Below are 25,643 nucleotides of genomic sequence, written 5' to 3'. Positions count from 1 at the left end.
AAATAGGCATCTGAAATAGAAAGTCAATAGGCATGTGAGGGGTGACATTTTAGCTGAGACAAAGCAAGTGGGAATAATTCTCCTCCCCATAAAGGAGCAGGATGGGAGGGCAGTCTTTCCAGTTCAGAAGAAGATTGTTCAAAAGCCCAGAGGAGGGAGAAAGTTTGGGGGTGTTCAAGCAACAAAAAGGCTACGAGCATGGCTGATGTTTTGAGAGGGAGGGAGAGAGGTCGGCGATGGTGGGGCTCTGTTGACAAGACACTTGGAGGCAACAAGCAGGAAAGTATATTGAAAGCCAGGAAATGCAAAACAAGTATAAGGGATTATCTTTAAGGACTCCCTGAATACTAATTATATACCCACAGCCAAATATAATTCTGACAGTGCCAAAACCTTTTTTAAAAGTCCCTTTGTATTTTAATAGTGGGTAAGGTGTGAGGACAGTCCTGCCCACTGATCTCTCCCATTGGAACACCACAAGAGGTCAACCGATGAACAAGCAGGGCATTTGAATCCTGTCCTTCTCAAAGGAAGGATCCTTCCCATGGCAACATACGCTCCTTAACCGTGGGAGAGAAAGAGACTGTGGGATGAGTACTCAGCTTTGCTTCATCTCAGGCCACCTTTAATTTGATCACTTCAGAAGAGAAATCAATTATAAGGGTGCTTCACAGTTGTTTCCATCTACCAGCAAAGATGGTGATGTTCCAGATTTTTTGATTAAATATAACAGAAATTGATTTGAAAACATGTTCCTTTTGCCTGAATAAACTATTGTCTTTGCTTTTCCTTTCTTTGTTCAGAACAAGAGAGAATTTCCCCTGAGGAGCTGGCACAGAGCCTCATGCTTGGTCTGGACATCTAACGGGAGTGCGTTTCATCAGCAGAATAAGACTGAAGGAGCCCCCAGTTGCCATATCACTCACATGCAGGTTTGAAAGGCCATGAAGGAATAATTTTTAATGGCAAGAGGAAGCAAAAGAGTGGTTGTCTGCCACTGTTCAATAGCAGCAGTTTAAGAGCCCAAGTCCGTTGAGATACCCTTATCTACAGTATCTTTGAGGCATGGCCTCATAGACAATACATTTATATTTGGCACAACAAACCTTAAGTTTTAAGAGTGAAAGAATTAAATCTTTTACAGGGGGAAAATCCTGTGCACAGCAGGAGAAACTGGCAGCTGGTATCAAACCACAGGCTGATTCTCTGGGATTATTTTAATTGTTCTTCATGCTGGTAATAAGAGGAATGTTTTCATATTAGTTTAAACCATGTCAGAGCATGAGAATCAGCTCTGAGAATCTAAGTTGCCTAAATATCTGGGCCATGAAGGGGGAAAAAAGCAGTACGGATTTGGTTGTGGTGGCCAAAATACCTCCCTTAGCTCTCAGAAGGCACAAGGGAGGGGGCTTCCTACCACCCACATAGCAGGATGGTGGGTGGAGGAAGGGCAGGGTCAAAGATTTGGGAGGCAAGGAGAGGACTGGGGGACACTTGTTTGGGCAACTTGGGCTAAAAGGAAGCCATGAGCCTAGGAATAAAAGAGGAAAGAAGACATGCTCCCAAGAGTTAGTATTAGAGCCCAGCTGGGGATGCAACTTACAGAAGCCTTAGATGGAAAGACAGAAATCTAGAAATGCCAACTCCTTGAGACTCCAGTCATTTCCTCCTACTCACACCTCTTTCTTACAGAATCTGCTATTCACAGCCTTGGCTGACCTGTTTCTATCACATGCCCTTTCCCCAGCCCTGGCTGATTGGATAATGGGTAGACATCTGACCTCAGAGGAACCATGGACTAGAAAGTTATGTACTTTGCTCAGAAATGAACTCAGATACACAAACACTGAGTTGTTCTCTGTTGGGTTTGAACTGGGACATATGTAAAGTAGGACTTGGAGGAGACCATGTTTCACCCATGAATGAGGATTGACAGGAGAACTGGTCTCCAGAAAATATGAAAAATACAGCAGGCATTTGAGGAAAAAAAGCACAGACAATTTGGTTTTCTAATACAACCACAGATACAACCTCCCAATCTTTCCTAACTGAACCCAACCCAGTATCTTGTTGTAAAGGCACAGTACATAATCCACAGCAGAGAATCCCATTTTGCCATTCTCAGGCATTGACTCAACAATTACTTGGTATACTACTTAGGCTCTGCAGGGTCAGGGAGGAGCAAAAAAGTGCTTCTGAGCTTCCCTAGGCATTCAGGAGGTGGCCAAGCAACCAGGGTTCCATGCCTCCACCCCCTAATGTCTACAAGAGTACTCTGCTTCTATATGTTTGTTTCAACAACAGTCCATGGAAACATTTGACTAGATAAAAGGCTCCAGCGTCTAAAAGCATGGTACCATAATGAATACCATACCGATGGGAAACACTATCTTGGGCATGGATTAGTTTTGGCTTCTACAAGCAAGTTGTATGCAGGACTCTGTTACTTCTCAGTCCTTCCAGTATCAGTTCCCTTTGGGACTGGTTTCTTCCCCACTCTGTGAGATTCAGACCATCTGTTAGCAGCTCCATGTCACCTCTCAGTATAGGGTTGTGACTCAAACAGCCTATCACAGACTTGACATAGATGCTGGAAGGGAAAGGGCTATAAAAAGATAATGAAAGTTAGTGGATGGTAGAGACCATCTTTGCCACTCAGTAGAGACAGTCTGCTGGGAATAAGCATATAAGAATCAAGGAACAAGTCAAAATAAATGGGATTGATCCCTAAATCTAGTCATGCCTCAAGAGAGAACTACACAGATATCTTGCTTGCAGGTCAACAAATTCCCTTTCTGACCTTTGCTATTTTGAGTTGGGTACTGTCACTTGTAAACAAAGACTGCTGAACAATCTATCATGCTAAATTATTATTCAGGCTTAGGGATTTTATTTTTTAAGGGCTTATCTATTTCTAGAAGCTGTCCTTCCATTATAGATAGTTGAAAATTACTATACCATAATAGCAGAAACAACAATAAATCTAAAAATCTAAAAAAAAACCCACCTGAAATCTAAAAAAGTTTTTTCATTTTCAGCCCTAAACTTTTCTACTAGTGACAGTCATCGATACACGGTGTTAGAACATCTCAACTTTCCTAAAGAAAATAATTTTATACCTTTGATTCATAGTTTTGTAACACCAGCTCAAAGTAGAAAAAAAAATGGTTGAGCTAAAAAAAAAAATCCTATTTAATACTGAAATCTAGAATCAAATGGAAGAGGAAAATATTTGGATGAATAGAAATAGCACCTGAAATCAAGAATGCACCAATTTTTAACATCACCATCTCCTGGCAAAAAAATAATTATAATAGTAATCTGTTTCAATGGAAATAAAGTACTGTAATATTTATGGTCTATGCCAGAGTTATAATGACTGCAGGGCCAGAAGTGAAGTGTCACAGCATGCTCCGCATGTTCTTAACACGGTTTCTAAAGGCTCTGGAGGCTATTAAATTTAATGAACCCATCTGCTACGAAATAGAGGTCCCAACAAAATCAGTTTCCTCCATGCCATGTAATGCACATGGCATTCTCTGTTCCACAACCCAGCAGGATGGTTTACGTTTCTCTTTAAGAGTGCCTTTTTGTTTTGACGATTTGAACTTCTTTGATATGAAGTGGTGTCTTGGGGAAAATACTGTAAATTCAGCTTCCAAGCCCCAACAACTTCCTTACGATGGCTTCAACCCCCTGAGTAATTGCTTCTAGGCAGTAAGATGTTGTAGCCCAAAGCAATCACCCAAACGACTCCTAAATAGCCTAGGTGCCATTCTGAGATGGGAAACCAAAACAAATGTGCAATTTATCATATGCAAAGCATTTTCTCCGAGTTGGACTTAGTGGGGGGTGAGGAGGAGGGATACGCGTCCAATTTGCAAATGCAACTAAATTGGTTTGAAAGTTCCTACAAATTTCGTACTGAATTGTATTACCAGCAGAGGGGAGGGGCAGGGGAGCTTGGTAATGAATTCTCATTATTTTAAATGGTCACATTCCCGCTGTTTCTAAAAGATTTCTTTGCTTCCCTTCTACGTGTCACTGTGGTCTGTGCAAACTCCCCTGGAGGGGTTGATCAGGGATGCTGATGCTTCCACAGTCTGATGCATGCTCTACTCTGCATACCAAGTTGGGTAGCATTTCCAAGATGATTAGGACCCAACTGGAAAACCTAAGTCATTTGCTTACAAAATAGAACAAATTCCATTGTTAATGATTTTTTGCTCTGCACCTAAGAGATAATGACTGTGCAGCACAACTTGTATTCAGATGAGAAGCCCATGAATTTCAGAATCCTGGTATTTGCTGTTTTGTCAATTAATACATGAAATCTTATTAGATTAAACATAATTAATGCTGTTAACATTAATTCATTTATTTGGGATTCACCAGGAGAGCATATTGAATAGAACAGCCAGGCAGGAAACAGAATATTTAATCAGACTGGTAGTAATAGTCAGGGAGGATGGACCCTGAAAGGAAAATTCTGTCTGTCTTGATTCTAGATCAGGTTGTATTAAACACAACCCTGGACTCTCACGTGCAAAAATCCTAACTCAGCTTCTGTTCAAACTTTTATCTTGATCTTGTCTAGACCCAGAACTGTATGAATTAATGTATAATTAATAAAGAGGGAAAGTACTATACTCTTAGGTTATTACAAGCTATTCACTTAAGTATTAAATCAATTATATTATTATATTTGTTGCTGCTGGGTTTTCAACCACAGTAACTGAAGAGTCAAGCAAATAGGAATTCCTTTTGCATTTACCACCAGATAACTAAGGAGAAAGAAGACTTTTAGGACCATATTAAGCAAACTTGTGGGATCGACTGTCCAAATTTACTAGATAATCAACTAGTACCTAATTCCATAGTATTTGGTAGAAATGATATAAATCAGTAGGGTCAAAAGTCCCAAAGGAATCAAAGGCACATCCAGACTACAATGTCACAAGGAGAACCAGGCTCCTGGAGAAATCACTGGTCAGCAGAAATGTTATGATGAACAGCAGTTGTAATTTTATCATAATGGTATAAATTAATTAAACATTATTTAAATCTGTAAATTATGAATATAAAAAGGAAGTTGTTTCTTCTGCAACTATGTAAATAAATGCCTTGGAAAGACTCTAAAGAAGTTGCTAAGGTAGATTATAAATATGTTCAAATATCAAAAAAATTCCACAGCTGCCAACCCTACCAGGATATTATTAAAATGGGGTCACCATTCCCAGTGCCAAATGCTCCTGAGTTTGGTCTCCTTAATTATTGCAAGGTGGGACACATTAGGGCAATCCTGGGTTTGGACTGTCCTGGATGTGTCAGGATGGTCATGAACTTGCAACTGCTGATTCCCATACCTTCTTCATCTCCTGGGTGGTGCTAAAGTTGGCAGCCTCATCTTAGAATTTAGACTCTGCAGAAGAGTTTAGCAAATGATTCCAATTTTGTTTCCATATAAACAACAGGGGGTTTTTGCCCTTGCCCTGGTAGATACAGGCCCAGATGACGAGTTTGAAGGGGCGCTGCTTCCTGGCCAGCGAGGCACCTGTTGGAGCAGTAGCTGCCTTCTCCTCACCTAACAGGCCTATGAAAGAGGGATATGGAATCCCCAATCCTTCCTAACCCAACAGGTTTCTCAGCACCACCAAGATGAGAAAGAACATTCTACTAGGGGATTCATTTATCAGGGCTATTTGCAAAGATACAACACAGGGGCAGTGCTGAGCTATCATTTCAGGGACAAACATTCTGGGGGTTTAGTTTTATGTGCATCAAAAGGTTCTTGAAGAGGTAGAATAAATGAGCTCTGTCATCTTGGTCTACCATTTTAATTAATAATGAGCCACTTAAAGCGTTATTTTATTTTAAAGTAAGTAAAGATGATTATGGCACAGAATGAAAATTTCATGTAAATGTTTAATATGAAGCACAAGACTTCAAAGACAATTCCTCTGCACCATTTGCCCAGAGCTGCTTTCAGACCATTTTCTTCACTATTGCTGTCAGTTCTTTAGTGGAAAAGCTGCAGTAGCAATGGGTTTTCCCTCTCTTGTAACTGCCACCCATATATAAACGTATATATGTGTGTGTAAATATGTATGTATGTGGTTAGCAAATCTAGAACAATTTATTTAAATGATTAGCGTTACCTAAAGCAAGATGTTACATTGATACAAAGCTTTATTCTCTTCCTCCCCATGATTTTCAGGTTATGTAACCCCAGCCAGGACACTCTAAACGTATGATGTGTCCTTCACCAAAGGCACACAATGTCCATCTGCTTCTCATTAGTGACACTAATTTTGAAGACCCGCTCAAGATATTTTTGGATTCTTCCACTGGATAGATATTTTTTTTTTTTTTTCCTCCTAACTAGTCAAAAATCTCTAGGGAAGCACTTTGAGACCATGAAAATATCCTGCCCATCATCAAAATTCCCCCCTAGATTTAGCATCCATGGATGACCTTCACCCTAATCAATCTTTACTAAAATGGTTGCCCACTGGTGATTTTCCATCTCATGACTCCCTCCCTCCACACCCACCAGGCAGCATCCCATTGCCCACTACATATGCACTCCTTCCCATCCATTTCATCATCTATTTAGTCATCTGTTTGAGATTTGTTTACTTATTTAGAACACATTGATTTGTTTTATTCAAGTTATAGTCCATTACTCTTCTATTTAATATTGAGGCTCAAATTGTCCCAGAGTTGACCAGTGAGAGCCCCTTCACGTTGACTCTTGGGCCTTTTGGCGTGACCTCATGGTTTTGAGTGCTTCGTTATTGTCTGGCACAAAATATTCCAGGCTTTTTGTTTGTTTGTTTTTAACATTAAGACTCCATTACATCCATGTACCACAGTTTATCCAATTGATCTCTTATGGTTGGGGATTTAGATAACTTTCAATATTTTGAAATGACAAGCAATTCTACAGTGGACAAACTTGTGCGTATGTATTTTTGGATTTTTGGAGGTTTATCTTCAGGGTTAATTCCTAGAAGTAGAATTTCTGGGTCAAAGGGTAAATGCACATTTCCCCTTCCTATACCCCATTCTGTCTTCCCACAAGCATGTACAAGTGTCTCTTTCCCACAGCCTCACCCACAAAGTTAAGCTTTTCATTTCTGCCACTCTAATAGGTGAGAGAAATGGTATCTCAAACCATACTTTAATTTGCATTTTTCTTACAATGTGTGAAGTTGCACATATTTCAAATGTTTAAAAAACACTTTTATTATTTTTGTGTGAACTGTCTGGTCATGTCTTTTGCTCATTTTTTTCTATAGGAATTTTGGAGTTTCCCCCTTAAGTTTTGAAAGTTCTTGATATATTTGGATTATTAGTTCTTCATGTGTGCTATATGTTGCATATTTTCTCCTATTTTACCATTTGCTTTTTGAGTTTGCTTCTTTTTGACTGTGCTTGATTCTTTTAGTTATAAAAGTTGGGTTTTGCTTTGTTTATATTTTAAGTAGTCAAACCTATTTTTATTTATATTGCATCTGGATTTTGGAGTCATTGTTAGAAAGCCATTCTCTGGACTCAGGTTATAGAGGAATTCACTAGATTTTGTTCTAGTGCTTATATGGTTTCATTGTTTACAGTTTAGGTCTCTGATCCCCTTGGATATTTTTCTCTGGTGTGATGTGAAGAAAATACTAATTTTATCTTTTTCTAAATAGCTATCTAGTTTTCCCAAAAGCATTTATTATAAAGCCCATCCTAGCACTACTGATTTGAGATGCCACCTTTATCACAAATTAAATTTCCATATGTAGGTGGGTCTTTTTTTTGGACCTTCTACTCTACTGATCTGTCTGTTTATCCAGGTGCTAGTCCCATAGAGACTCTGTTTTATATTTTTTACATTGATGAAACAAATAAGATGACAGACCCAACTGACTGTTCAGGGTTTGTACACAGAACCACTGGGTGCCTGGATCAGTCCGTCCCTCGCTGGCTGCCCTCCTCCTCTCCTCTTCCCCAGCCTTACTCAACCACACATATGAGGAAGAGATGAAACCATCACTGTCATTGCTCTGTTATTACTGTTAGTATGGTGCCGACACAAATGGGGTGGCTTAGTTATTTCACTTCCATGATTCTAAACCAAACTGGGTCAGACTCTGAACATGATAAAAGCCCAAGGTCTCCCTGGCAACCAGAGATGGCTCTTTAGCTTAACACCCATCTCCACTCAGGGTGATTTCTCCTGGGGACGGGCTACCCCTTCCTGACCAGTTTGTATTTCCATGGTCCCACTGTGTACTTTAAGGCTGTGTGTGTGGGGGTACAGGCTGCTTTGCTGTCCCCCAAGATGGGCTCCCACATGCTGCTCCTGCCCTGTATCTGCCTGCAGCTGCCAGAAGAGCAGCAGGAATGAGCGAGCTCGTGGAGGGAAAAGCTGGCCCATGGCAGCCATTGAGATCACTCTGGAGGAAGGCTGGTCTGGGTTACAGCGATTAATGTGATGTTAATCCCGACACAAATGATGGGAGGGGGCCCTCTGAGAACATTTACAATCAATAAACGAAAACTGCCACTCCCATCAGATTCATTATGACTATGAAAAATCACCCAGCAATTACACAAGAAACCTGGCCATTGAGCCATTATTTGACGATTGGCAACACTCCTCCTTTTAAGATAATTCGGCACCAGAATCTTTTTTCCTTGGACTTTGGCTTTAGAATGAGCCCATGGCCAGAGTTGCAACAACAATCAGTGCCTATATAACCACCAATGAAGCATTTTCTCACTTGTTCAAGGGAAGAAAAGGCAGCTGTGGCCTCTACGGTGGCTCCAATTCACTGTCAGAACTGAAGGTGGTCCCACCTTCCCAAGTTGAGACCCAAGATTCATCCCCAGGACTGGGCCTCTCTGATGATGGCAAGGACCGAATCTAACACACCTGTCATCATTGCCACACTGACAGAATTTGTACACTTGTGAGAAGGAAAAAAAGGTAGAGAAGACAGAAACCAAAAGTGAGTTTTCTGTGCTGACGAGACACCTTCCAGAAGAACCTGTTACATTCTCTGATATTAGGAGTTGTCACCAACCTTGCTTGCTAAGAGATCAATGCAAACCATACAAATATGGAAGATGTCAGTGAACCCCGTTACTGAGAAGGAATGCTACAACCACCATCTTCTGGAATAAACCCAGAGAAACTCTCCCATGGTAGGAGGAACCCTCAGGCTCTCCCCTGGGGCCCTGGGGACTCACAGTGCTGTCGATGTACGCTTCAGTCCACACCACGTCGTGCTCCTGGTCGATGACTTTGGGCCGGCTGAGTACATGGAGGTATTCCATGACATTTTCCTGCACATCAGCCAAGGTGGAGATCTGGGTGAAAAATCCTGCCAAGGGAGAACAACGTTAAGTAAAGACAGGAACAACTACAACTGGGGAGCAGACCTACGCTATGCCTTCTTAGCCTCTAGCTAATTTCTTTCTTCCCTTTTCCTTTTTAAACATTATGTCTCCTCTCTACCATCACCCACTTAATGAGCAATGTGTTCATGTTAGAAAACAGAGTCAAGCAAAAAGAATAAAATGAAGATCAACCACAAACCCACCTCCCAGAAGAAGCCCCTGTCAATCCTTTGGAGAATCTCTCCCCAGATGTTTTCTATACATATACATATAGACCTTCTCTGGTAGATATGGGAATCCTCTCTACATGCCATTTTGTAAATCCCCCCCCTTTTTTTTCATTTTAGTGTATTTATTTCCAATGGGAAAACTAAAAAGCACAAAATTTAAAGGCTGTCCTATTTTTATAACTACAATAGTTATAATTTTTTCTTTTTTAAAAAATTTTTATTGGTGTATAGTTGATTTACAATGTTGTGCTAGTTTCAGGTGTACAGCAAAGTCAATCAGTTATACATATACATATATCCACTCTTTTTTAGATTCTTTTCCCATATAGGTCATTACAGAGTATTGAGTAGAGTTCCCTGTGCTATTTTATATATAGTTGTGTGTATATGTCAATCCCAATCTCCCAATTTATCCCTCCCCCCTATAATTAATTTTTGAGTGCTTAATAAGGGGCACAAAATTTGCTAAACACCTGATAAGCTTTGCCTCATTTATTCCTGACAACATGATGAAGTGGGCATAACTCGCCCACTTTACAGATAAGATGACTGAGGCAGACCGAGCATATGTGTTTTGGCCGTGTTCTCACCGGTAACAAGTGGCAAATACAGAAGGTGAAACCAGGCTTGAGTATCTTAATCTATGCCTTTTGCTTCTACAGAATTTTGCTCTTTGTGTGTTTAAGGCAGAAACTCCAGCTCAAACCCTCATGTAGTTACCAGACCTGCCATTTGAATATGCTGGGTAGACATGGTTTCTCAGTAACATAAAAAGTTCTAAACATGCTATCATCTTGTGGGTGGAGAGGCCATTTTGATCTCGAGTTCAGGTACTGCTATGCTCCTCTTCAGCTTGGTGTCCTGTTGGCTTTGCTGGGAGTCAGGAGATGTTAGAAGAGAAGGGCTGAACTGAGCACAGGTCTGGATCCCCAGGAGGGAGCCCTTCATTCAAACATTTATGGAAGGCTTTCTTGGTGCCTACCACTGGAGGAACAGGAGTTAACTAGATGAGCATGACCCCTGCTTCCTGGGAGGTCTGAGTAAGCTGACAACTATAAAATAGCACAGTCAACATTATAGAGAAACACACAGCATGGACAGCCAATCACTTGGCTACCCCGAAGAAGGGTCAGTACAGCTGAACCCTGAAGGATGAGGACCAGTTAGCTAGAGGAAGGGGGGTTAAAGACTATGTCCGGCAAAGCAAGGAATGTAAGTAAAGGCCCAAGGTCAGAGTTAGACCCATTCTAGGAACTGAAAAAAACTCAGAATGGCTGGAGTAAAAAGCTCGGGGAGAGTGAGTAGAAGTAGGGTGCTATAAGATCAGAGGAATTAGCAGAGGGACTATCATATAAGACCTTGGGAAAGAGTTTAGACTTTATCCTACAGGCAACTAGTCATGGAAGCATTTTAAGCAGGGGGACACTGGATGGACACAGATTCATGTTTCCTCCCCATGCCTCTAAATAAGGACCTTTATAACTAAGTTGATGCCACCTCCTACTTGCCAACAAATGAGAGACGATATGTGTGTGTGCCTCTGAAACCAGATCCATCACAGCACTTGCCGTAGTGTTTATAGAACCTCTTAGTGTTTAATACAGGGCTCAGGGTTAAGAAACGCCAGCCCTTTTGTTGTCCAGAAAGGACCAGGACCCTCCCAGGGCATTTCCAAACAAAAGCCAGCTGGTTTTAATTTGTTGTACCAACCCCAAACCAGGTTGGCACCATGTGGCTTCTGGCTTCCTGGTGACAGCTCTGCACAGTGCTAATTAACACGCACTGTCACTCTTGTCCACTCCACCCTCCTGGCCAGGGCCAGAGCCTCACCCATCCCAGTAGAAACTGAGCCCAAAAGACCTGTGAGACCCTGCTCTAGCTCAGGGCTCTGGAGCAGGGCCCATGTGTACCTTGGCACTCCCTCAGAGGTCAGGCACTACAGTTAGGGATGCCCATCTGGGTCACTGCTCATGCAAGGCTTCCAGGTGGCCCCTCTTAGAGGCATAGTGGGAAAAAGAAGCTTTAAAGAAGATTGCTGGATGACAGCAAGCATCATAGTTATAATCCCTCCACAAACCACGACTACAATCAGTGTTTGAATAAGAAAGAAGACATTTCAGCTCTTCTCTAGTAGGTAAACCTTTGGCTCTGCATGAAGGGTCTTAGAGAGACAAACATGACACAGAGGACAAACCAAGAGAGGTGTTGCCATGTTGATAAGAGGAGGAGAGGACTCCATGGTCCTGGACCGTGAAGATACCTGGGTGAGCAATTCACAGTATAGCACTATTCCTATTGTGGGTTCCTGTATCAAATGTGCAGTAAACACAGCCTCTCTTGGGAGGAGTTTTTCTTGGTTGTCTGTGTTTTCATTCTAATCCTCAAAGCCAACAGTAAAAATCCCTGATTTGGGTTTTCCAAAATAGGGCCAAGAGAAAGGAGGGAATAAATAGAAGGAGGGGGATGGGAGAGACAGATTCTCAGCATTGAGGGAGAGTGGGAAGGAAAAACAATCACACATTTGGAAGGGGACGGGGCTGAGGGATCATCCTCACTTGGCCTTGCTATCATAATCAAAGTTATGAAAAGTTACAAAAAGCTGGCTACAGGCCCATAGCCAATAGTATACCTGACACCTCCATAAGGATGACTAACAGTGCTCTCAGACTGAACCCGTCCAAAGCCAACTCCTGATTTCCCTGGCCAGACCTATTCCTCCCGCACTGGGTCTTTCCCACCTCACAAATGACGCCACTGCCCAACTGGGCCAAACACTTAAGAATTATCCTTGATAGCCATCATTTCCTCACCCCACCCCATAGCTAATCCACCAGCATGTTCTTCTGGCCCTATCTCTAAAATATGTCTCAAGTCCAATCCCACATTTCCACTGCTCCCACCCTACTCCAGACTCCACTGTCTCTCCCCCAGGGTATAGCAACAACCACCCCCGCCCCACAAATCCCCCTCCTTGTTATCTAGACTCCTGACAGCAGTCAAAGGAAAGTATAAAGCAGACCATCTAAAGTATAAAGCAGACCATCATCTCCCTGCCTAAAATCCTAAAACAGCTTCTATTTAATTAGAATAAAATCCAAATTTCTTACCTGACCTCTAAGACTCTCCCTCACTAGGCCCCCGCCTACCTAGATGAACTCATCCCCTTCCATCCTCCCACCAAGTTCATCCACCTGGCCCTCCCCAGGCGCTTGCACCTACTGTACCCTCTGCCTGGCACACCATTTACCCAGTTTTCTACGGATGGCTCCTTTGGATCATTCAGGGGTTAGCTGTCTGAACTCATTTCCTCTTGCTTCACCTTGCTTTCACTTTCTTCTGAAGATTCATCAATGCTGGATTCTGATTTACTTGTTTACTTTGTTCTTGCCAATGGAACGTTGGCTCCAGGAAATGTCACAAAAAGCTGGTGCCTGTCTTGTCCAGAGAGATATTCCCAGAACCAGCACGTGGCTCTGTGAGAGCCATTACTGAAGCAAGGACATTCACCAAAGTCTTACTGTGATTCACACTGTCGCTCTACACTTGGGTAACACAACAGCTCAACATGTGTGTGTGCTCGTTGTATAGGGAGGAAACAGAAACAACAGTGTTCAGTAATTTGTCCTGGGTCAATTTGAATACAGATTCATTTGATTCCAAAACCTTTGCTCTTAACCACTGAAGACACTGCCTCTTCCTGTAATGGGAAAGGACAGCATGGCAGCTGCTCAGAGCATGGACAGCATGGTCCTCCTCTGTAAGGACACCCCTAATGGGCTGTTTGAATCTCTGTGGCTGGGAAAGTTTGAGGCTGGGGTGGGGAAATATGTGGTTGCCCTATGAGGTTCCTGGCAAATGCACAGTAGTTAGCACCAAAGGTCTACTCAAAACCCATACCACAGTTCTAACTTATATTTCAATATATAGACCATAAATGCAGATATATAAAAGGTAAGAAAAGCTAGAATTACAAAGATAATATTAATAATGTACACTGCAAAGCTTAATGCAAATCATGCAAATCAGATCATCTAACCCCAACCCATTAAACCGTAAAACTTATCTGAAAGAGCCTCTTTTTGTTTTTAAATGTTATTCATGTAAGTTTTAGTTAACAAATGTACCTTTTGATGGATAACAGGAAGTCGCTGAGGGCTGGACTCTTTGCCTGTAACCATAGATGCTTCCCTCCTTCTCCCTCTGCATCCTTTGAACTGGCCACTTTCCCCCCGGCCTTCCCTCACCTCTTTTTATTTATTTTAAATTCTAGTTCTTGAATGTTTATTCTCTTCTTTAATGTGCCTTTTTGGACTTCATATATCATGTTAGAAAATAGAATCAGCAATCTTTTGGTAATTATCAAGGAGTAATTAATGCTGAAATTAGCCACCTATTATAAATGATCTGCTCATTTTTCTCCATAACATCAATTTATTTACCTATTCCCTTACAAAGCCTCCTGTGAACTCTGAGTTACAACTACTCAGTGTGATAAACCACATGCAGCCTGGTGCTTTGTATTTCTGATATTTTCCTACCCTTACTTAGAGATTTCTTAAGAGTCCCTTGTGTAAGAGGTGCCTCTGCATGAGATGCTCCATCAGTACATCATTCAACACTCCACTTTGCAATGACACCAGATCTGAGGGACCCCGGAGTCTGCTCCTCAGTGGGAGACCATGGCTGTCTACCTCACCGGTAAGGTCTGGGTAAGGTCCTCGTTCTACTTTTGGTGTGATGGGCACTGCACCCTTGAGTCTTTTCAAAGACTCTTTTCCCCTCTGACATAAGGCAGGCTGAAAACAAGAAAGCCAGTGATCAGGTCCCAGTCTTCCCAAGGCAATAAGGTAGGCAGTGATGTTGCTGGTCAGGCACTGGGGCATAGTGGCCATATTGCCATTCTACAGTGGCAATAATTGTTTTAATGTATTTAAAATGGTTTACTGCTTTGCCTCATTAGAGCTGGTTGCCTCAAGACCTGGTGTGCATCCCCTTACGGAACAACAGTGTTCTTGGAAGACCCTCACAATATTCTGTCCCATCTTCGTCCTCCCCATCAACATCACACACTACTGAAAATCACTTTTTTTCTATAGAAAAATGAACCATTGATAAACAACTTTCTACCTCCACATCTCTTTGGACCATTACAAAGAAAGAGTAAGAGGTCTATTGGGCCCTGAGAGCTGAAGGGCACATGTCCGATGAGTTGGAAAGAGAAGACCAAAGAGAGAATGACCACTAGCGCAGGGAGCCCAGGGGCCTCAGTGGGCATGTGCCACCTGGAGAAGGGGGCTCGCAAATGTGAAGCTATCAGAATCAGCCAGAACCTCTGACTTAGGAGCAAGTCTTTTTGTGTGTGAATAATATTACATTTTTCTTTCTTTTTTAACATCTTTATTAGAGTATAATTGCTTTACAATGGTGTGTTAAGTCTCTGCTTCATAAAGTGAATCAGCCACACACATACATACATCCCCATATCTCCTCCCTCCCGCATCTCCTTCCCACCCTCCCTATCCCACCCCTCCAGGCGGTCACAAAGCACCAAGCTGATCTCCCTGCGCCACGTGGCTGCTTCCCACCAGCCATCTACCCTACACCCGGTAGTATATATAGGTCCATGTCACCCTCTCACTTTGTCCCAGCCCACCCTTCCCCCTCCCCGTGTCCTCAAGTCTATAATATTTTTAATTTCAAATTTCATGCTAGAAAAAATAATTTAAAGTGGGTGTCCCCAATCCCTGGGGACCGCGGCTACCGGTCCTTGGCCTCTTAGGAACCAGGCCGAACAGCAGGAGGTGAGCAGCGGGCAGGCTAGTGAAGCTCCATCTGCCGCTCCTTATCGCTCCCCATTGCTCTCTTCACCGCCTGAACCATCCCCCCATTGCTCGTGTTACCGCCGGAACCATCCTCCCCCACCCAGTCCGTGGAAAAACTGTCTTCCATGAAACTGGTCCCTGGTGCCAAAAAGGCTGGGGACCTCTAGTTTAAAGGATCACACTGTGGAGCTAGGAATGCTGGCTTGCCGGCAGCTCTATCGCTGTGCCCCATTCCACCCTGCCTCGTCTCCTCGGAGAGCCTTAATATCTCCATTTGTAAAATGTCAGAAACTGGACCACATGCCTACACAAGCTGAAGCAGGACAATTTCTGGAACACACAGGGTGGTTATAAATCCCAGCTCCAGTCTTTATTAGCTATAGACCATTAAAGTCCTTTCTCAACATCTAGATTCCTTTTCCTAGATTCTCTCAAATAATGGGAAATAGTCCTCTATGAACCATGACTTTCTTCTCTCCAAAGAGAAGCAACCTCACATCCTGGTGAAGAGTTAGGCTCAGACTTTGGAACAACTGGGCCTGATTCCTGGCTCTGCCACCTGCTAGTTGGTAACCTGGGGAGAGCTGCTAGTCTCTTTGAGTCTCAGTTTCCTTCTCGTGCACTTCATACAGCTTTAATGAGGGTCAAAAGAGATAACACATAAAAGTACTTTGCACTTTACCTGGCACTTAGTAAGAAGTTTGTCATCCTTAGTTGCTATTAACAACAGTAGCACCATGTTCATCTTCACAACTATTACCCTTTCCACTCAAATTCTCAAGTTCTATGGAATCTACACAAAGAATGTATACAACTTAAGTCTCCATTAATGGATAAATGGATTAAAAAGTTACAGTGTATACACACACACGCACACAGAAATATTATTCAGCATGAGAAACAAGGAAATCCTGCCATTTGCAAAAACACGTATAGACCTTGAGTACATCTTGCTAAATAAGATAAGCCAGACAGAGAAAGACAAATAATGTATGATATCACTGGTATGTGGAATCTAGAAAAGTGAAAATCATAGCAACAGAGTCTAAAGGGGCTTACCAGGGGCTGGGGGTTGGGGAATTGGAGAGTTATTGGTCGAAGAGTACAAAAAAAGAATTATACAAAGGTATCTGAATAACTGTCATTTTTGCCTTCTTCCACCTTTTCTGAAGCAGCAAAAAATTTTAATTGCCAGTTTTTCCCTACTCCAAACAACCATTCTGGCCTCATAAATTTGACACTTGGAAAGGTAGAGTGAGGTTAAGAGATTTCTAGTGGGAAAAGGCTATGGGTCTGAACTTCCAAGGAGGGCTCAGGCCGCCAGTTCTCTTTCAAACAAGGAGAGAATGACCATTAGCCTATCAACGAGGGACAGGCTGAGTAGATAAACAAGACAGACTCAACGTGGCGTTTCCATTCGATCTAATGATGACAGATAAGTTGAGAACCAAACACAGAGACAGACCCTTCTTCATTTGCACAGCTGGAAAATACTCCATTCACCATGATTTTTGAAGGAGAATCAGGCAGTGCTTATTTAAAAGCTTGGCACACTGAACATTACAGAAGGTCATCAAGGCTTTATGGAGTATCTGGGCTAGTTGGCCCCTCTTTTCAGTTTTCCCAGTTCACTTGTTTAACCAATAGTGTGAATGCAGAATTTTAAGTTCCATAAGCCATTCTACAATGGCAATAATTGTTTTAATGTATTTTAAATGGTTTGCTGCTTTGCCTCATTAGGGCTGGTTGCCTCAAGATAGGACCTAGTTATGCATAAAATGAGACAAACCAATGAGCTCCAGGCCTCTCTGGATTTTGCTAGTGGATTGGAGGAGGCAGAGAACTCCTGTGAGGGCATGAATATTCCCAGACATCCATTTACAGGGGGCAGTGCCAGAGGTCCACTGACTGAGAACTGTCTCCATGGCTACCATACTTCCAAACAAGAAGTTTCGCACGGATAGCAGGTCCTTGACCACTGACCCAGGGACAATGAGCTGGTCCTGACAACTCCTGCTCCTCCCTAGGGTCACTCTGGTCAGTCAGCCAACAGGCTTCTCCCTGGGCTTCCCTGGGTCTGCTCTGGTCCCCGAATGCTAATGCTTCATTTCACTGAAGAACTTGGCTGAGTCAGGGCAAAAATATGTAAGGAGGGGGGCGGGCCCTCCCTGGACCTCATGTCACTTGAGATGAAAAATGTTATGCTGCCTCCATACTATAACAATCTGAGAGTATAAACAACGATTTAATTAATGACCATAGAAGAATACTTGCTCACCGACGTTACGCTGATCTAAACCCCATAACTGACGCAACATGAAGCCGATGTTTATATGGGCACAGATGACTGGAACCTGACATTTTGATGGCAACTGCTACTTTGAAGAGTGGCAAACAATGACATTTTATTCCCAAGGCCCTTTAGAAGAGAAGCAGAGGAGGAAGGTGAAACTATTGTGAGGGACTGACTCTGGCAGGGAAGGAAACAACTGGATTTGGACAGGAAGAGAAGGAGAATCACTGAGGAATCCAGCAGCCAGGCCAGCTAAGCAGCTACTATTACCTCCTTGGATTTTCCAAGTTGCTGCACTCAGAACTTATAAATCTAAAGGGCTATATTCTATGGCCAGGCCCCGAAATACTCTGAGTTGACTAAATTGCCTTCAAAAGGATTCTTCAAAGATTCTTATAAACAATGACTAAAACTAAATTATGGTGTAATATTAGTTGATTAAGACAAGACTTCAATTTGAGTAATTTTCATCAGCTGCACACAGACAGTGGTTAAAAACAATAACCCATGACTAAATGCATACTCGCTGATGGGAAGAATTGCAGTCTGATGTGGCAGGAGTAACATGAAAACTTCTAAAAATTAAAAAATGGAAAGGAACTCTTTCTTTCAAGACCACAGAATCAAGGAAAAAATTGAGAAAGTGTAGCTCACTCAAATGTCAGTGAAGTTCCAAAAATTATCTCAATGGTCTGTTTTCTCAGAGGCAACCTAGGATCCATTCAGCCTCCATCTCCTCATGCCTACTTTCCTTCTATATTTCCTCTTCAAATGAAGCCAAATGCATTACTCTGAGACAATGAGAATTACTGATACCTTTGAGTGAGGTGAGCCAGCCAATAAACTAAAATAATTGCAGAACATGTTATTTTAGAGCTTCAAGGAAATGTTCAAACCTTTCATGCAGTTCTCCATTTTTAGATGAGGAAATTGAGACTTGCTTCAAAGATTTCTCCAAGTAGAAGCAGATAATAAAACACAATGCCAAGCAAAGGGAAAGTGAGGCAGAGGTTTACTTGCTTGGCGAGGCACCTTTTCCCTGAGAACTTCCCGTGTCCATCCACCTGCAGAGCACACATATTTTTCTTTGTGGCCTTACCTCTGCCTACATGCAATTCGGCAGGGGAAGACCTGTCCCAAGCTGGGTGCCAGAATCATTTTTTGGATAAGATATAAACTCTCCTTTCTCCACAATAGGTGTTGTGTGGATAGATGGGTATGCACAGCGTGAGGTAGCCATTTTTGACATGCACATGCCCTAGCAGAGAAGGTCTATCTACAGAGAAGAAGAATGCCATGGAATGTAGAAAGAAACCAAGAAGGAAAAGAAAAACAAAAACACAGCCCCTGGTCCCTCATGAGACATAAGCTTCCCTTCCCACTCTGGGTTCTGACTCACTCTCCTCTCTCTCCAAAACACTCTTCTTTTTAATTTCAGGGAGCAACTTTGGTTGCTTGCAACTAAAATAACTTTGTCTTAAGTCACCAAAACTAAAGCTGAGACCTGCCAACCCTTCCCTGAGTCCTCTTTCCTCCACTAACATACATATATTGGAACTTTTATAAAGGACGGCATAACAGGCAATGTAGAAATAGACCACCTACATCCACCAATACCAATTTACTGTGCAACAGGACATATCTTCATTCATTAGTATTTATAGTCAATTTGCTCATTTTTCAAACCTTAAAGAAGCAGCCACTCTACATAGAGCAGGAGGTTGGGCTGAGTGCTCAAGAGGAAATCAGAGTGACAGGCTACTCTCAGGGACTGTATAGCCTCAGAGCAGAGATGACATAACCACAGATCAATATAACACTAGGAAATCATATGGGCCATTTCTGTGCCAGGCACTGAGCTGCCAGCTTTACCTGCACGGCCTCATTCATGCTCACAGCATCTGACTGGGGCAGGTATCATCACTATCTCTGTTCTGTAGGTGATATAACTCAGACCAAGGTAGGTATGGTAACATCCACCACTGTGATTGGTGTTTGGTAGAGGCTGGATTTGAACTCAAGGAGTTTGGGTTAAGACTCAAGGAATCTAGAATATACCACATATTTTCCTCCTTTGCTTTGCCTTCTTGGTTGTGTGTAGACTGAAAAGAAGCCCTTCATAAGACTGGAGGCCCTGTTCCTTCCCTCCCTGTGCTTTCCCTAAAGCATTGTTTCCAACACACATCAGGGCCTGTGAATGTAGAAAATTAACCTGTGAAAGTAGAAAAGCCAACAATTATTGAGCACTTACTAGGTCTCAGCACTGAACTAGGCACGTAATCTGTACCATTTCATTTTTTAACCCTATATTCAATAAAAATCAAAAAGAAAAGCTATTATCATCCTCACCACTTTGAAGATTAGAACCCTGAAGCAGGTTAAAGTTAACTAAGTTAATTAGTTATGTAGGTTAAGTTATGCTATGGGAACATATCAAACTGGAAATCTCACTGGCTTAACACAAAGGTTTATCACACAGACTATATATCCATCATGGGCTGGCAGATGGCAGAAGACAGGGTGAGCAGAAAGGCATCTGCTCCATGCGGCCACTCAGGAACCCAGGCTATTTCATCTATTCCATCATGTAGCTTCAGAGTTCACAGGAGCAGAAAAGAATAGATACCACCAAACCAGCTCTTAAATGCTTTAGCCCATAAATGACCCAGGTTGGTTTTGCTTAAAGCCTGTTGGCCAGAACCAGTGCAAGGGGGCTGGGAATGGTGAGTGAGCACATGGATATTTGGTGCAGGGTAAATGGCTCTGCCATAGTAATTCTTCCAAGGTCACTCAGTTACTAAGCAACAGAGTGGAGAGGCTTAACCACTCCACTTGACTACGTCCTCAAAGTTTATAAACACATTTTGGGAGAAGTTGTTACAAGTCAGTCATAATCATTTAGAAACATCCAGACCTTATCTTAGAATTCATAGCCTTCTGATAGAACGCTCCACTTTCTCGTGACTGTCTCTGTTTCTACACATCAGTTCTTTATTCTTTGTTCAGTTATTCAGAACTGAACCCATCGGGAGACCTACCTTTATTGGCACAGGCCATCCACTTGAGATTGTCTGCAAAAGCAGCCTCTCTTCCAATGAGGTACGTGAAGATGCGAACCTGAGAGGAAGAGGAACACACGGATCAGTGGTTTTCACTTTTCACCCTCCTGCCCAGACCACAAGCATGGCTCACACACATGTGATTTACCTCCTTAATAATGCTCCATGCTTCCCATCTTCAGAAACATATTTAAGACATCTGAAGTAAAGTCAGCTAGAAATATACTCAAAACTGGGGCCTTTGATCTTTCAACCCATGTGGCACTGGTGGTGGTTGTTTTTCGGTGTGTAACTTGAGACAGAGGAGAATAACTTGAAACGGGAGACTGGCAGCATCGTGGGCCTGGGTTTGCTACAGTTTGCTACACATATATGGACAAAGATCATCCAGGTCTGGACCAAATTGGCAACCATTTTCCTCATCCGCACAGAAGTACAGAGTGTGCTCTTCTTGGGAATCAAAACACCACTGAAAGAACTTCAGCATGCCCCCCACCCACCCAATGGTAAGAACAGGCTGCAGACACTCTGTTACTGTCTGTGGTGGTAATTAATTGGGATGAGAGGCACAGCCTATAGCCAGGAGACCAAAGGGAACCCTCTCTAGCCTTCCTAAACTTCGGCTCCTAAAGAGCAGAGAACACATATAAAACCTTGGATCTCTCACTTTCTATTGCCTTCTCAAATCTCTATTATGAGGCCAGAATTCTTTGAAATAAAGTACAACCCACCTCCCAGAGTTGTACTTGAGGGTTAGATGGAAGAAAAACAAGAAATTAAAAGGGTTAAAATCCTTTGGTTCACATTTTAAATGGCATGTGGGTCAATACCACACAGTCCAAACAAAATTCTTCTGGCAGGTGAAATCAGTCCTTCAGCCACCAATTTATGACTGAGTTAAATGCAGACATGGTATTCGATGAATTACATTCAACATGTGGCCCCGAAGTCTTTCCAGCTGATGTCTCCTCCACTCAGCCAGACTGGATCAAGCACCCCTACGGTTCCTTCAGAGCCATTATTGCAACTGTTGTTAACTAGTATCTTGTGTGGTTATACCTGTGAGGTTGATCTCCACTAGACCATCCACCTGACAAGGGAAAGGATGGCTGTGCTTTGATGGGGCACAGGGCTTGGAATATTACAACTCAGTAAATGAATGGATAAAAATGTAAATGACATAGCTGACTGAAAATTAAGATTTTGCTTTAGTTATGAGTAACCTCTTAACTGAGACGTATAACTGGAAGACTAGTTCTTACGTGATGGTTTATTTCCAACTTAAAGAGATGTTTAAATATACATTATCATTGTATAGCCTTAGTCTGTCCTCATTTGTGTTGAGTAAGGCAGTTATTTCATCCATCAACAGCTCCTGCAAGGGGACTTCCGGGGCAGATGAGCAGACACAGAGGCCTTTGCTTTGCCTCTCTCATTCCCCCAGCTCTTTTCCACACTATTCCCACCGGAATCACATTGGGAAGAGGGTTTTTTTTTTTTTTTTTAATTGGGAGATTCTGACTCTCTTGGGGAAAAAAAAAATAGAAGATGCAACCTCATAGGCCCAAAGTGGTCACCACTGACCTTCCTACACAGAGCTGTCCCCTGTTCACTTTTCCTGCCTGGCCACTGTTAGCTTTTAGCTCAAAATGTCTGACTAATAAAAACCTGCACAAAGCAAGTTCTTAACGAAGCAGAAAGCATAAAAGATAGCTCTTAGGAAGTGAAGTTGTGAGTCTATCTTCGCAGGCAAAGAGGAAAAGACCTGACGCAAAGCAGCCTATCTGTTCTGAGCAAAGATACCTGCAGGTGCCAAACCTCCTCTGCCATCCAGGTGAAGAACCTGAGGACAAACAGTTCTCTCTTGGAGGCACAGTTAAAACCCCAGAACAGTGCTGTGAACCATTCATGAAAACTTAACACAGTTTCTGATTTTAAAAGATGGCAACCCATTTGGAAAACCAGTAGGATTGCACCAAACTTCAGACTAGACATGATTACACAGGAATAATGTGCTAACAATAACCACAATCATGAAAAACAGCACCACGACCCCCTCCACCAGCACCGCTGCCCCTACTGCCAACACTACTGTGGCTTCTCCAGTCAGCACCATCCCCTGGGTCAGGTATGTGCAAAGACATTTATAGCATTATACTCATTTTGTTGGTTTGTATTTTATTTTATTGCTTATGAAAGAAAATCAGAATCATGTTAAATATTTCCATTTATGTGCAGCCCTTGGCTCCCAGTGAATTGGCCCCCTTATTTGAGTAGAAATGGCGTGGAAATGACTTGTTGCCTCTCTGCATATAAAATAAACATAATCAAACAATACTGGGTTCATGCCCTGGATTTCTCACAATAATGCCTTTCAACTGGCAACAAAATGAAGGGACTTTACTCCAAAATAAATATTCTGGAGATCCATTTAACAACAGGATTTTATATCTGTAATTTTTTCAGACTCAGTAATTCTAGCTCTAGGCACTTATCTATAGCCAGGATAACAAATAAAATGTCTATGGGGGCCAAGCAGGTCTAACAGAGATGACACGAAGTCACAGATGTATGGAGAATTGTAGAGTGCATATATTCTTAAAGCCCTATAATTCGGTTTTAGACATTTTCACAAATACACAAATATGTAAAAAACAAGGACCTTCACCTTTATTCTTTGTAATGGTTAAAACCTGTTAAATTCCAAGTTTCTCTTGATAGCTGATTGGCTAAAAAACTCATGGGACATTCATGTAGTGGAATACCATGCAGCTATGTACTCATGAGAAAGACATCCATTATAACTTGGCAAGGGGGAAAGCAAGTTGTGGGATATTGTGTATCTATATTGTGTATTCTATAAATAGAATTCTATTTTTTTCTAAAAGGGGACTTACACTTTTTACTCTGTAAGCTTCTATATCCTTTGAATGTTTTTACAAATGAACAAATATTGCTTTAATAATTAAAGATCATTTTAAATGAAAAGAAAGTAATGACACTGCTACTTCCTGAACCATTCTCCATGGACATAGGAAAAGTAAATGTATCAGTGAAAATCAAACAGGAGAAGAGACGACCTGTGGAAATTAAGTTCTGGCCTTGCATCTTGTAGGGTGGGCTGCCTTACTCCACTGCTCAATGAAATGAGTGCAAAACTTCTATGAGTAATAGAGTCAAACTGTTCCTCATTTCCATCTCTAACAGATTCTGTAACCTTTTGGATTTTATGTCCAATAATTGGAGATTTCTTCCCTAAGAAGCTCCATCAAACAAACTTTGACAAGTCTGCCTAGAGCCCAACTAATTTTACTATATGGCAAGCCTCCGTAGCAGAGACAGATGGGGATGGTTCTGAAAGCCAGGTTCATAGCACAGATGACAGGGAAGGGGCCATGGCACAGTTCAGACCAGGGCAGTCATCAGGACACACCAAAACTCCCCAGAAAGCCAGGCTTTTGTGCTCATCATCCACAGGTATGAATGCATCACTTTCATTACTGCAGCACAAAGGCAGGAGGCAGGGGAAAGTCTACATCAACCTATTAGTTCATTTTGATCTCCCATTTGAGTTTGGATGGCCTTTAAATATTCTACAAACCCAATTAAGCTTAATAAAACGTTAGGATGTGGACATTTCAAAGTTCAAAGTCACTTAATTTAACTTAGTATAAAACTTCCCAGATGACACAAAGAACTCATTCCAGTTTTTCCAAAACACAGATTATGCTTCTTACTCATTTAGATACAATTCCCTCCGGAAACTTAGAGGAGTACTATTCCTCTCAACCTTTAGTGCACATAGGGTAGTTTGAGTTTGCAAAAATAATCAATCAAATTCTCCCCTTTCTACAGCCATTAAACAGGGGAAGGAGAGGGGCTGCCAGCAGAACTATAATGGGGCAACTGTACAGCCAGGAAACAGGCTGCTGCTGCCTTCACAACTCCCTTCAGTGCTGAAGGAGAAATAACCAACGCCCATGCTTTTGAGACAGTCCAAGGGTAGAATTTATCATCTGTCACGAGTAACTTCTGAGCACCAAGTATGTGCCAGGGACCATTCTTGGTGCTGGGAATATGATGGGTAAAGAGAACAAACTCTCTGTCCTCAGGGAGCCCACGTTTTCATGAGAGTAAAACAGATGATAAATGGCAGATTCATAAAATGATTATGTATTTGTTGAATTGAAAACTTACAAAGAAAATAAAGCAGGGTTATGCAATGGAGACTGATGGGGGCTGCTATTTTAGAAAGGGAGGAAGAGAAGGCCTCCCCAATAAGGTGCTGCTTGAGCAAGGATCTGGACAAAACATGGGTGGAGCTGGGGAGCACGACACATGGCTACTGGGGAAGAATGCTCCAGGTGAAGGGAGCAGAAGGTACAAAGCCTTGAGATAGGGATACTCAAGGGATATTGACAAGACCAGTATGGATGATGTGGAGTCAGGTAGGAGAGATTGTACAGGATGAACTTGGACAGACAACAGGTGCCTAATCATGTGGGCCTTGCAGCCTGTGTTACAGCCTGGGCTTTCTGTGTAGCAAGAACAGAAGCCATAGGAGGAACTGAGTAGAAGCCTGATGTGGATTGACACATAATCCTGTGAAAGGATCATTCTGTCTGCAGCGTGGAGAACAGGCCTTAGAGAGTTGTGCTCATCCTGGCTGCCCATTCAGCTTTCCTGTGATGTTCTTACAGTTTTGAATGCCCGGGGCCCGATCAAGACAATCAAATCAGAACCTCTGATTTGGGCAGGGCCCAACTTTTATTCTCCCCATGGAGAGTCCAATTTGCATCCAAGTTTGAGGACCACAGCCATAGGGAGATAGGAATAGAAGCACAGA

This window comes from Delphinapterus leucas, chromosome 10, assembly GCF_059928025.1.
Source record: "Delphinapterus leucas isolate spDelLeu-1000000601 "Yukka" chromosome 10, BTC_Dleu_Yukka2, whole genome shotgun sequence".
Lineage (NCBI taxonomy): Eukaryota > Metazoa > Chordata > Mammalia > Artiodactyla > Monodontidae > Delphinapterus > Delphinapterus leucas.
The sequence above is the reverse complement of the archived record's forward strand: the minus strand, read 5'-3'. Positions refer to the sequence as shown.